Raw genomic sequence first — 12,022 nt, forward strand, 5'->3', positions numbered from 1 at the left:
CAGGCACAGCCTGAGGACTGTTGTCCTACACACCATGGATTCACCAGGGCAGGGGCAGCCTGAGGACTGCTGTCCTACACACCATGGAGACACTAGGGCAGGCACAGCCTGAGGACTGCTGTTCTACACACCATGGAGTCACCAGGGCAGGCACAGCCTGAGGACTGCTGTTCTGCACACCATGGAGTCACTAGGGCAGGCACAGCCTGAGGACTGCTGTCCTGCACACCATGGAGTCACTAGGGCAGGCACAGCCTGAGGACTGTTGTCCTACACACCATGGATTCACCAGGGCAGGGGCAGCCTGAGGACTGCTGTCCTACACACCATGGAGACACTAGGGCAGGCACAGCCTGAGGACTGCTGTTCTACACACCATGGAGTCACCAGGGCAGGCACAGCCTGAGGACTGCTCTTCACACACCATGGAGTCACCAGGGCAGGCACAGCCTGAGGACTGCTGTCCTGCACACCATGGAGTCACTAGGGCAGGGGCAGCCTGAGGACTGCTGCTCTGGACACCGTGGAGTCACTAGGGCAGGCACAGCCTGAGGACTGCTGTTCTACACACCATGGAGTCACTAGGGCAGGGGCAGCCTGAGGACTGCTGCTCTGGACACCGTGGAGTCACTCGGGGCAGGCGCAGTTTACTCTCTCCATCTGTCCCTGATGGAAATGTCATCCTATAGAGCGTGACTGAAATCATCACGCCCAGAAGCTCTCAGGGACATTTCATTTATGGGTTAATATTCCCCTTGATAGGAGATTGTTTTGCTTATACTTGAGCAGCAGCTCTGTGAGAGCAGAGAACCCATGGCTTACCTGGCTCGGGCAGGCCTCATCTCATTGTCACCTACCCTGAGACTTATTGTCCATGTGCACGGGTCACCTTTCTTCAGTCTTTCTGGGGACAGTCAAGTTGTCCATTGTGTGGCCAAACCAGTGGAAAGCAATGGGGAGAAGCCAGTGTTCCTTCCCTCAGCCTTCACCTGAGCTCTCGGGTTCTCACTTTGTACTTACATTTTAACATAGGACTTTCAATGATATAAGCACCCACCGCTTACTCCAAACCGACGTCTTTGGGGTGCTAATCCGACACTCCATTGTCTCATCTTCCCTGTGGTGTTGTGAGTTCCTTCTCCGCCTACAGACAGGTAACCCACCCTGGCAGCCCAGCAGCCTGCTGATGTCGTCCATACAAGTGACAGGCCCGAGCCCAGATCTGTTCTGGCCACTCTGGTGTCTTGGTGCTTAACAGCTATGTCTCATAACAGGTACAAAGTTATTTGAGATGCTTCTGTTGGCAGCCAGCAGTTTTCAGATAACTGGCTATTATTTTCAACAAGAGGAATTCATGAACCCAGCACTTCCCTCTTGGACATGTTCTGCCTGTCTAAACAGCCCTGCAGCTGGGCCACAGTTGGTGCTGTGCAGCCCTACCTCCCTCTCCCTTCCCACAACCAGCAGGCTCATGGCCCACTCAGGCGCACTCAGAACCTGTAGGATTGTTTCCATTTGGTCTCCATCTTCCCAGTTGGCCAAGCTTCACACCTAGCTTGTGCTCAAGAGTCAGAACCCACCAGACAAATGCAGTCTCCGGAGCCTGGAGAATCTCAGGTCTTCTGGTCTGCTGTGCTGCATGGCAACCACCCAACCCTGATTCTGGCGTCCCATCTAATACCTTGTAGGTTAGCTAATTCTATTAGGGTCTTTGTCTTTGCCTTCGAGAAACAATGAGTAATGCATCTGTCCAGGATTCTACAGTTGAAGGTAAGAATTAGGGTGATTTGATTAAAAACGAAACTGTTTCTGTTCTGCAAGTGGTTAAGGGCTTGCCTCCATGTGTCGCCTCCATCATCTATCTGCATAGACTTGGGCAAGAACACTCAACTCTCTGACCCTCAGTGTTCTCTTCTGTTTTCCTCTCAGTGAGATAAATGAAGTCTGTGGTAAAGGATTTTTTCAGGATTAATGAACATATGTTAATAAGTGATTAATAACGCACTTAGAGCAGGTTCTTGAGCAGTCAATGTCCATTTTTTGAATTGTCAAAATGCTCACTTTGGCTCTTCCCCTGCCTATACACTACTTGCTGAAGCTTTGACTATGAGCTAGGTTCAGCACTCAATCAAAAGAATAAGGATGCATTTTAAAACCCAGAATTTACGTACTAGATTTGTTATTTATATTTCTTCTATATGGTTTGTGCCTCATTAGTTCTTCTAAAATTCAATTAGGCATTCACAACACAGTTTAGTTTGGAACAGGTGATACTGAGGTCTAATGAAAGAGAAGACAATCGGCTCTATTCCTTGCAAATAAAGTATAAGCAATCATAAAAATTCTCAACTCTTTAGAGTCACTGAGGTTTGTAAATAACCAAGTGTAATAAACATTTCTCTTTGAAATATATCAGGATGATTAATAAAATCTCTCTCTTTTAAATTTAGCAGTACTGTCAGGGCTGGGCTGGGCTCAGTGGTAGTGCACTTGCTTGGCATGTGAGGCACTAGGTTCAATTCTCAGCACCCCATAAAATATGTAAATAAAATAAAGGTCTATCGACAACTAAAAAAAAGTTTTAAAAAATTTAGCAGTACTGTTAATAATGTCTTTTTTCAACTTTATAACTTCCCAAATGTCTAATCCATTCGTTTCTCCTGAATGTAGCATATATTTCATTTTTGCTGATTTAAAATGGCAAGTTTTACTGTTGTGAAGACATTCATGTCCTGCCAGTCGTGAACGCTGTGTGTGGGAGTTGGAGTTGGGAACAGGGCGGCTGGTCGGCACTGCTCTGATGGATTCAGCATCTGCATGAATTTCCCCAGCCACTTCAGGAGGTTTCCAATTGTTGCTAGCGGGCAATCTGGAGGACAATCTGGTGTGACATCTGTCACGGGTTGACCTGCTGGCTGGGTGGTGTCCCCTTCCTCCCTCACTCTCCATGTGAGTCCCCCCCTCACTGCTGAGCACATGGTGGAAGAGGAGACCTTCTCCTGCAGAGGAGGACCATTCTTCTGTCAAAGGTACTTGAGTAGCTACACTGCCCTGCCAGCACCTCCAAGCAAGTCCTCAAGGTCCAGACTGTATCTGAAGACAAGTTCCCCCTAGACACTTTTATGAATCATGGAGTTCACAGTCCCCCAGGTTCAATGCCTGTAGAACTGCTAAAGCCAATCTGTGTCCCCAGAGAGTTAGAAGTGAAAAATGTAATGAAACGTGTGTTTGTAGAAAATTAAAACGTTCTAAACAAAGTCAGTTTTCTTTGTATTTATTAACTTTTCCCAGGAAAAGCTACCCAATTTTCAGGAGAAAAGCCCTGCATTCTATTGTTTCCTGTGCATTTATTACCACAACCATCTGGCAAAGCTAACTCATCCTCTGACGTCAGGAGAACCAGGTAAGAGGTGGGGACAGAGATCATGAAAAATACTTACCAAGAAGCTTCTGCTAAAGCAGGAGGATCCAGGTGCATGGGATGCAAGGGCGCCCTAAAGGACTTGCCTAGAATAAACACAGAGTCAACCAGCCACTTGAGCAAACGCTCCTTCAAGATTCACAGCTGCGTGTAGATGTTGGAAGTATGTTTACTCTGCATTCTCACTTGAGAAAGTTACATAGTTCAAAACCAAAACTTCTAAAGAGAGTTCTGAACACAGGGAAACTGAAACTCTCCGCCTCCCCTGTCTGTGGGAGACTCATGCCCTTGTTCAGCTTTTGCACCAATTTTCCTTTTTCTTTCTTTCTTTCTTTCTTTTTTTTCAGACTGGCAAGTAGAAGCTTTATTAAAGGACAGCAGAAAGGACCTCTCCCCGGAGGAAGAAGGAGACCCAAAAGGTGGAAACCGTGGAAGGGGGAGGTCTTCCCTTTTTTCTTGCACCAATTTTCAGTGTTTAAATACCATAAACTTTCCATTTCAAGAGATCTGTTTGTTGGGTCTGGCATCTGTTTTGCTCATGAGATGCCTGGCTGAGCGAGTTAGGGTACACTGGCTACTGTCACTCAAAGATGTTGTGGGGTCCTTGAAATATTTAGCTTAAAATTTATCTGAAGACAAGTTCTCCACAGGTGCCTGAGGAGTGGGCACAAGCACCTCCTCAAGCCCAGCTGTGGCTCCAGCATGACAGACGTCTGGTGCCATGCCCACCTACATCTTTCTAATGACCACTTGATAACAAAGAGCTTTGATCACAGGCGAGGCTTTTTACATGTGGAGAGATTTCTAAGCCTTCTAAAAATAAGACCAGTCAAGGATAGCGTCATGCCCTGAGGTTTTTTTAATTACACAATCAGCTATAAATACTGCCAATGAGTCTTTGTCTGAAAGCTATATCAATCTTTCAGTAGCTGTGTGTGTCCTTCACAATGTAACTATTTCATGCAAGAGGGGAAAAAAGAAATTCCGGCTGAATTCAGCTGGGCCAGCTCTTTGTTTCTAGTTGTCATGGCTGTCCGGTGGTAAATACAAGCCCTGTGATGCTCTGGGATTTTTGTTTGTTTGTTTGGGAAAAGGTGCATGGGCAAGCCTTAGGAATGTGTGTGGCCGAGATTGCTGTGTCACAAATGCCCAGGGTGATTTAACTGGACAAGCTTGGCGACCTTAGCAGTTGGACTAGAGCTGGTTCCCATGCGTTTCTTTGTCTCTAGCAATATTCAAATCCCGATGACCTCACCGGTGTTTTCCTTGCCTTTACCCAAATCCCTGCCAGATCCCTCTGCCCAGCGCTTGCTGTCTTCCATCCATGTTAAGATGTTGATAGCTGCAGACTGGTGGACACAACCAGTCTCATCAGGCAGCTGGTACACTAGAGCTTCTGCTGGGAGTCTGGATGTCTGATTTCATTGGTAGAATCTTGTTTTCTTGCAACTGAATAACAAAGACTGAGTCTGCTCATAAAATGGGGTGGGAGGTGAAACGGTGAGATGAGATCACCTCTGCTTGGAGCTGGCCCTGTAACTAACTTGTTTACTGTCAACTTAGTTGACAGTAATATTCAGCATTTGGAAAACTCATGGCCACACTAAGAAACCCCAACACAATCAGTCCTGGGAATCTTAATGCTTGGAAAGTCTGAGACCACAGAGTCCTCTAAAGAGCCTTATTTAAAGGTAATTTGAGTTGAGGGTTATTTTACTTGCAGCCAAAAGCGTTCTCACAGATGTGCAAGGGAAGCTAGTAAACTTTATCTTTATATGCTCTTTTCAGAGTAATTATGCAGGACACAGCTGTGGCAGCCAGCCTAAAAGACAGCCCCATGACCTTCATCTTCTAGAATTCACATCCTTGTGTGGTCCCTTCCTGCCGCGTGCCAGGGCACAGACTCTGAGCCACAGGACGAAGCAGAAGCCACGGTTCCATTTCTGGAGGGACATCCTCCAGCCCTGGTGGCATCTGCATTGATGGCTCTCTGGGTCCAGCCTCACCAAGGGAAGCTGTTACTTGCCGTGAGTGGCCGAGAAGCACAGGTGGACAATCTCAGAGCAGGTCCTCCAGCCAGGCAGGCCTTCAGGTGACTGTGGTTCATTTACATCCTGACTGAATGTCACTGCCTGGAGCCAAAATACCAAGAACAGCCGCTCCCAGGTGCCAAGCCTCAGAAGCTCTGCAATAATAAAGGCTTCTTTCTTAAAAAAATAAATTCACTTATTTATTTATTCAAATTAGCTATATATGACAGCAGAATGCACTTTGATTCATTGTACACAAGCAGAGCACAACTTTTCATTTCTCTGGTTGTGCACGATATAGTGTGGCACCACATGTGCAGTCAGACAGGTACCTAAGGTAATGATGTCCATCTCATTCCACCATCTTTCCTGCCCCCATGACCCTCCCACCCTCTCCCCTCCTCTCCTTTGCCCAATCAAAGTTCCTCCATTTTCCCCATGCCCCCCACCTCATTATGTATCAGCATCCACTCATCAGAGAGAACATTCAGCCTCTGTTTTTTGGGGATTGGCTTACTTCGCTTAGCATGATATTCTCCAACTCCATCCATTTACCTGCAAATGCCATGATTTTATTCTCTTTTATTGCTGAGTAATATTCCATTGTGTATATACCACAGTTTCTTTATCCATTTATCTACTGAGGGACACCTAGGTTGGCTCCACAGTTTAGCTATTGTGAATTGAGCTTCTATAAACATTAATGTGGCTGCATCCCTGTAGTATGCTGATTTTAAGTCCTTTGAGTATAGACAGAGGAGTGGAATAGCTGGGTCAAATGATAGTTCCATTCAAAGTTTCCTAAGGAATATCTAAACTGCATTTCTATATATCTGTGATAAATTAGGAAAATACCCCATTCATAATAGCCTCAAAAATAATAAAATACTTGGGAATCAATTTAACAAAAGAGGTGAAAGACCTCTACAATGAAAAATACAAAACGCTGAAGAAAAAAATTGAAGAAGACTTTAGAAGATAGAAAGATCTCTCATGCTTTTGGATAGGCAGAATTCATATTGTCAAAATAGCCATACTACCAAAAGTGCTATACAGATTGGATATGATTCCAATTTGAATTCCTATAGAAATAGAAAAAGTAATCATGAAATTAATTTGGAAAAAAAAGAGACCCAGAATAGCCAAAGCAATCCTTAGCGAGAAGAGTGAAATAGGAGGTATCACAATACCAGACCTAAAACTATACTACAAAGCTACAGTAATATAAAAGGTATATGTGTGTGTGTGTGTGTGTGTGTGTGTATACCAAAATAGACATGTAGACCAATGGTGCAGAATAGAAAAAACAGAGACAAACCTACATAAACACAGTTATCTCACTAGACAAGGGTGCCAAAAACATACATTGGAGAAAAGTTAGCCTCTTCAACAAATGGTACTGGGTAAACTGGAAATTCAAATGAAGCAAAATGAAACTAAACACCTGTCTGTCACCATGCACAAAACTCAACTCAAAGTGGATCAAAGACCTCGAAATTAGACCAGAGACCCTCTACCTGATAAAGACTTCTTGTTTTAAGCCACTAAGTTTCGGGACAGCTTGTCACATCACTATAGACAACTATCACCAGTATCCATTCACCATTAGGGCATCTATAGCTCAGGTACCCACAAACATCAAGACAGCTGAAATTCCCCAGATGAAGAAGTATGAACAAGGTGTGGCAAACCAAATTCTGACAAGGTCCAGGTGTGGGGCCCATGGAGAGCAGAGACTGTTCTCTAGGTCCAAAGATGGGGAAGCTACAGACATTTGTCACTCTGTGGAACTTGGTTGCAACACAGCCAGACGTTTGGCTTTTTACGGTGTGGTACACATGGGCTGGTATTTCCAAGCATCAATTGTGCCCTAGGCAAAGAATCCAAGCCAAGCAGTGGAAGTGTCTCTTCCCTGCCAGGGAATGTTTCATGGAGAGACATGTGACCCAGTTCTAGCCCACATGCCAGGGGAACTTCCAGGAAAGATATTTTGCTTCTATAAGAGAGGCTCAGAAAGAACAAATCTCTTTATTCTCTGAACAGAGGCTCTGTCTTGACATTTGCTGGCTTTCTGCAGATGAAGCCAACATTAAGATGGCCAAACAGAGAGAAAAAAGGAGTCTGAGACCCCAATAGCACAGTTAGATCCTAAAGCAATCAATCCCAGGAATCTCAGGAACAGTCTGAGAGCACCCAGGCCTTTGTAAAGGCAGTGTGAGTTGAGGGTTCTTTTACTTGCAGTCAAAAACATTCTAACATATGTGCAAGGGAAGCTAGTAAACTTTAATTTTTATATTAACCACTAATTTCTAAAAAAAAAATACATGAAATTCCATTTCTAAAACGATTCTTGTACCAAGGAAAACATACCTGGATGTCACATCCACCCTGCTGGCTGCTGCTCCATGACTTCTGCTCTAGGCTCGGCACTCCACATGATGGAGCATGAGGACCCTCACCCATGTTCAGCTATCAGACTTCATGTGTCCACTGATGGCCTGTCAGTGGCCACTCCAGGCCAGCTGCTGTGGGTTGTTGTGAAGAGGATTCTGGAACGATGTGTGCGTGATGTGATGTGATGCACGTATCTGAGAACAGAATTTGATTAGGAAAACCTCGAAGTTTGAATGGGTTTTAAAGGACATGGTAGGAGTTCGGGCAGCTCTGTGCTCCCCCGGTCAGGCAGTGAGGAAGCACATGCCATCACAGTATGGTGTCTGAAATCTTTCCCCCAGTGGTCAGGCAGTGAGGAAGCACATGCCATCACAGTATGGTGTCTAAAATCTTTCCCCCAGTGGTCAGGCAGTGAGGAAGCACATGCCATCACAGTATGGGGTCTGAAATCTTTCCCGCGGTCAGGCAGTGAGGAAGCACATGCCATCACAGTATGGTGTCTGAAATCTTTCCCCAGGTCAGGCAGTGAGGAAGCACATGCCATCACAGTATGGGGTCTGAAATCTTTCCCCAGGTCAGGCAGTGAGGAAGCACATGCCATCACAGTATGGTGTCTGAAATCTTTCCCCCTGAAACCTGCACCACTCGCGTCGCCCCGAGCGTGGTTTTAGTACAATGAACTGGTTTAGTGAGGCCATTTCCACACTGGGTCCAGCAGACAGTGTGAAAGTCAGAAGCAGGAGAGGGACAGTGGCGTGTTTAGTCAAGGAAAAGCAGCATCCTCGCATACTCAAAGAGTGGCCATTGGGTCAGCGTCCTGTGCTCAGCACAGAGGTTCTAGTCCTCACGCTCTGCCACGCAGCACTGTCATCTCCACAGAGCAGACAGCCCACCCCTGCCTGAGAGGCTCCCGAGGCCGATGGTGACCAGGAAGTGGAGTCCCTAACTCCCACTTTTGTGTCCCCATCTCTGTCCCATGAGGTCCCAGGCAAGTACATGCTGGGCTTTGCCCAAGCCCTAGTAGAGCTTCTTGGGAGCCAGGCCTGGCAGTTAAGAGCCTCTCTTCCTTCCTTTTACCTCAACCTATACCAGTCTCAGCTTTATTATCTTCCTAAGATTCCAAAGAAAAACACACTGAGCAAAAGCGGGGAGAGTCAGGATGGATCTGCATTCACACCTCAGGGAGCAACTGTGCTCAGGGGCCCAAGTGACAGAGAGTGGTTGATGTTCTAGATCCGCCCCTCCAGACCCCAGAGCTGCACCCCCTCCCAGAGGGAGAGGTGGGCAAAGGGGTCTTCAGCATGCTCTGAGGCCCTGAAGCAGTCCCTATAACCCATGTGAGCCCAGCTCTGCAGGACCAGGTCGTTCCCTCCGCGCAGGGGTGGGGGCGGGATGGGAACCAGAAGTGCATCTGGGTAAGGGGTTTCTACTGGGGATCAACTGGCCCCAGAGGAGAGGACATTTCTGGACTCCTAGGTCTGAAGCATGTAGCTTCCAACAGGCATTCCTCATGATTCGTTTTCAAGAAATGGGTGGAGGTCCACTATCAGGAAGCTCTGAAAAGGACTCCTGCATTTGATGGGAAGGTGGAACTCTGAGTGCCTGTCACCCCAGTCACGGGCAAGCAGCTGAGAGTGGCTGTTCCTCTATTGGCTCTTCACTTACGTGGCTGCAGCTCACTCGCAGCTACAGTGTGGCTGCAGGACTGGAAAGCACTCGCGACACTTGGCCAAACTCCTCAAGGAGACATCTTATGGACATGCTTCGTATTTCGTTGGCTTTAGGGCAAAAGCTGTGGAGAAGGAAAGTGGGGAGGGAGGAGGGACAGGGCTAAGTGGGCAGAGCAGGCAGCCTCCTGCCTGCCGGGCTCAGAGTGGGAGTGGCTGAGGTGCAGTAGAGAGCCAGGGCGATGGGAGGTCACCTGGCCTCCCCCACTTCTGGAGGGTGGGTTCACACAGGTGACACTGAGAGGGCTGGAATTAGGACCCCGAGGCTGTGCTGCCCCTGTGGTAGACCTTCAGGTCTTCTCCGCTCTGCAGTTTGCAGGGAGTGCTCCTGTCGGCCAGCAGAGAGCTGCCCCTCAGGGGACTTGGAGAGCATATCTAGCGCCCCACAATGGCTTAGGTCTGCCGCCAGACTGAGCGCAGGTTTGTTTCCCAGGCCAGTGAGACCACCTTTTGGAGACACATGCATACGCATATTTTCTCCTTTTCTGTGTATAGTTTGAGTAACTATGAATATGAAATACTAAACACCGGTATGTGGGTAGCTGTGATGGAAAATGGAAGACTAGAGGAAGGGAAATGTTAACAGAGGAGGGCAGCACCAAATAAGGAACACAGCTATTTAAGTCATACTGTGACTATAAAATAGGAAGCAAAACCCAGATTGAGGCCCTCAGATTCATGCTCCAATTATACAAACGCCATTTTATTTTCTAAGAAGGATATGTTTTTACACTTAAATGATGAACTCCAGATAGGGGGTTTTCTATAGTGACTCCATTTTTACGTATTGATCTCACAATCTGTTAGTGGAAGCAGGCCTTGGGGAATCTTTTGTTCCTCTTCCATACAGGCCCTGCCCAAGGCCCTGATTCTCTCTGGAGATTAGTTTCCACAATCTTCTCTTTTGTCCCCTTTCTTCTCTTTACTCCCCCTCTCTGAAGGGAGGGTTGGTGTGTGGGAAGTGGCTGTGTTTACAGCATCTCGGTCGGTGCGAAGTCTGGGATCCTGGGGATGGTGGGGGAGCAGGGTCCAAGCCAGCCAGTGGATGGAATCTCAGGAGCCTTCCAGGGCCAAAGAGCAGCCCAGGGTGGAAAAGAGGACAGAGGAGAGGGGCTGACTGATCAGAACTATCTCCACCGTGCTTAAAACTTGTTTTCCAACTCAATCCCTGCTAAAATAAGCAAACAGACCTCATCTTTCAGTTTCTTCCACAAGTACAGTTTAACTGTGCTTTTGGAGCCTGAAGAATATTAGTAAAAAGTAAAACAATGCATCTTGAACAACAGCAGCAAAAATCTTCAATAAAGACTTACCAAATATATTCCTGCATTTCTAAGACCAATTCTCTCTGAAGTAAAATCAAATATTTCATTAATAAGAGTGAAAAAGATTCCAATAAGATGATTCACAAAAGTTAAGCAAAATCAGGTTTTTGAGTAAAGGATTCGGCTCCTAATTGAAACCTCTGTCCTAACAGCAAACTTTAGACTTTGTTTGCGTTTCCCTGGGGGTGTGTTCTCCCCCCGCCCCACCAATGAAACGCAAAAAGTAAAACGTTACCTGGGTTTTCCTCGGTTCACTCTGGCTGCAATGTCAGAACAACTGGACGGGAAATTCTAAAGCCTCCTCCCAGTCAACTTCTTGAACATTCTAAGCGGACTTAATCCTGGACGGAGTCGGTGTGGAGGCGCCTCCTCAGCGAAGCTCGGGGCGCAGAGGCTGCAGAAGCTCCGCAGGCGGAGCGCACCTCCCAGAGGCTTGTCCTGCAGAACCCGGCAGGCGCTGGGAGGATGCAGTCTTGAGTAGGATGGAGGCCCGGACGGTTGAAGTATCCTCTGGTTACCGAGGACTTTCGGTAGGAAGAGGGCCTCGCCGAATCCCAATAATAACCAAATAACTGGCGTGGTCCCAGGCGAGGGGGAGGAGGGAGGCGGGAGGAGGAGCTGCAGCTCCTTCCCTGGGTCGGGTCAGGAATTTAATTCCGGCCCTATTGATTGGCTAAGCACGGGGCACCAGGCTGAACCAGATGTGGTGCTGTCCTTGAAGAGCTCCCAGCGCCGCAGAAGGCTGGAACACTCCCCTCGCGCTCGGATAAGGTCGCCTCTGGGAGGCGGCCAGCAGAGCTGCGTCCACTTTCATCCACACTTTTCTAAAGACTGGAAAACAGAGAAAGCAGACACGGTCAGAGTAGAGACCAGGCGGAGGGGCAGGGCGACCCGGACCACGGGACTCCTGCAGCGCGGTGTGGCCAGTCGGCAGGGGACCCGCAGCTGCTGCGGCTCTCCCCCCGCGCGGCCCACATCCCCGTCCGCGCTCAGGCGCCCGGAACTCCGCACCCGCCTTCCGCGAGCTCGCGCCCCCGGCGCCCCCGGAGGCGCGGGGAGGGGGCGGGCTCCGCCTCTGAGCTCCCCGAGCCCCGGGATCGGACCCCACCCCGCAGCGCCGGCACC

At 48.0% G+C, this 12,022-nt stretch overlaps 1 long non-coding RNA gene across 1 annotated transcript; it reads right to left on the minus strand.

Annotated features, from left to right (window-relative positions):
• Window positions 1-3,258: 3,258 nt before the first annotated feature.
• LOC144366971 (uncharacterized) lies at window positions 3,259-11,267 on the minus strand. The gene is made up of 4 exons (XR_013426205.1): window positions 11,133-11,267; window positions 9,511-9,637; window positions 7,822-8,039; window positions 3,259-5,606 (listed from the first exon to the last, which is right to left on the minus strand). It is a non-coding gene; the product is annotated as an uncharacterized LOC144366971 (long non-coding RNA).
• Window positions 11,268-12,022: the final 755 nt, after the last annotated feature.

This window comes from Ictidomys tridecemlineatus, chromosome 9 (assembly GCF_052094955.1).
Source record: "Ictidomys tridecemlineatus isolate mIctTri1 chromosome 9, mIctTri1.hap1, whole genome shotgun sequence".
Classification (NCBI taxonomy): domain Eukaryota; kingdom Metazoa; phylum Chordata; class Mammalia; order Rodentia; family Sciuridae; genus Ictidomys; species Ictidomys tridecemlineatus.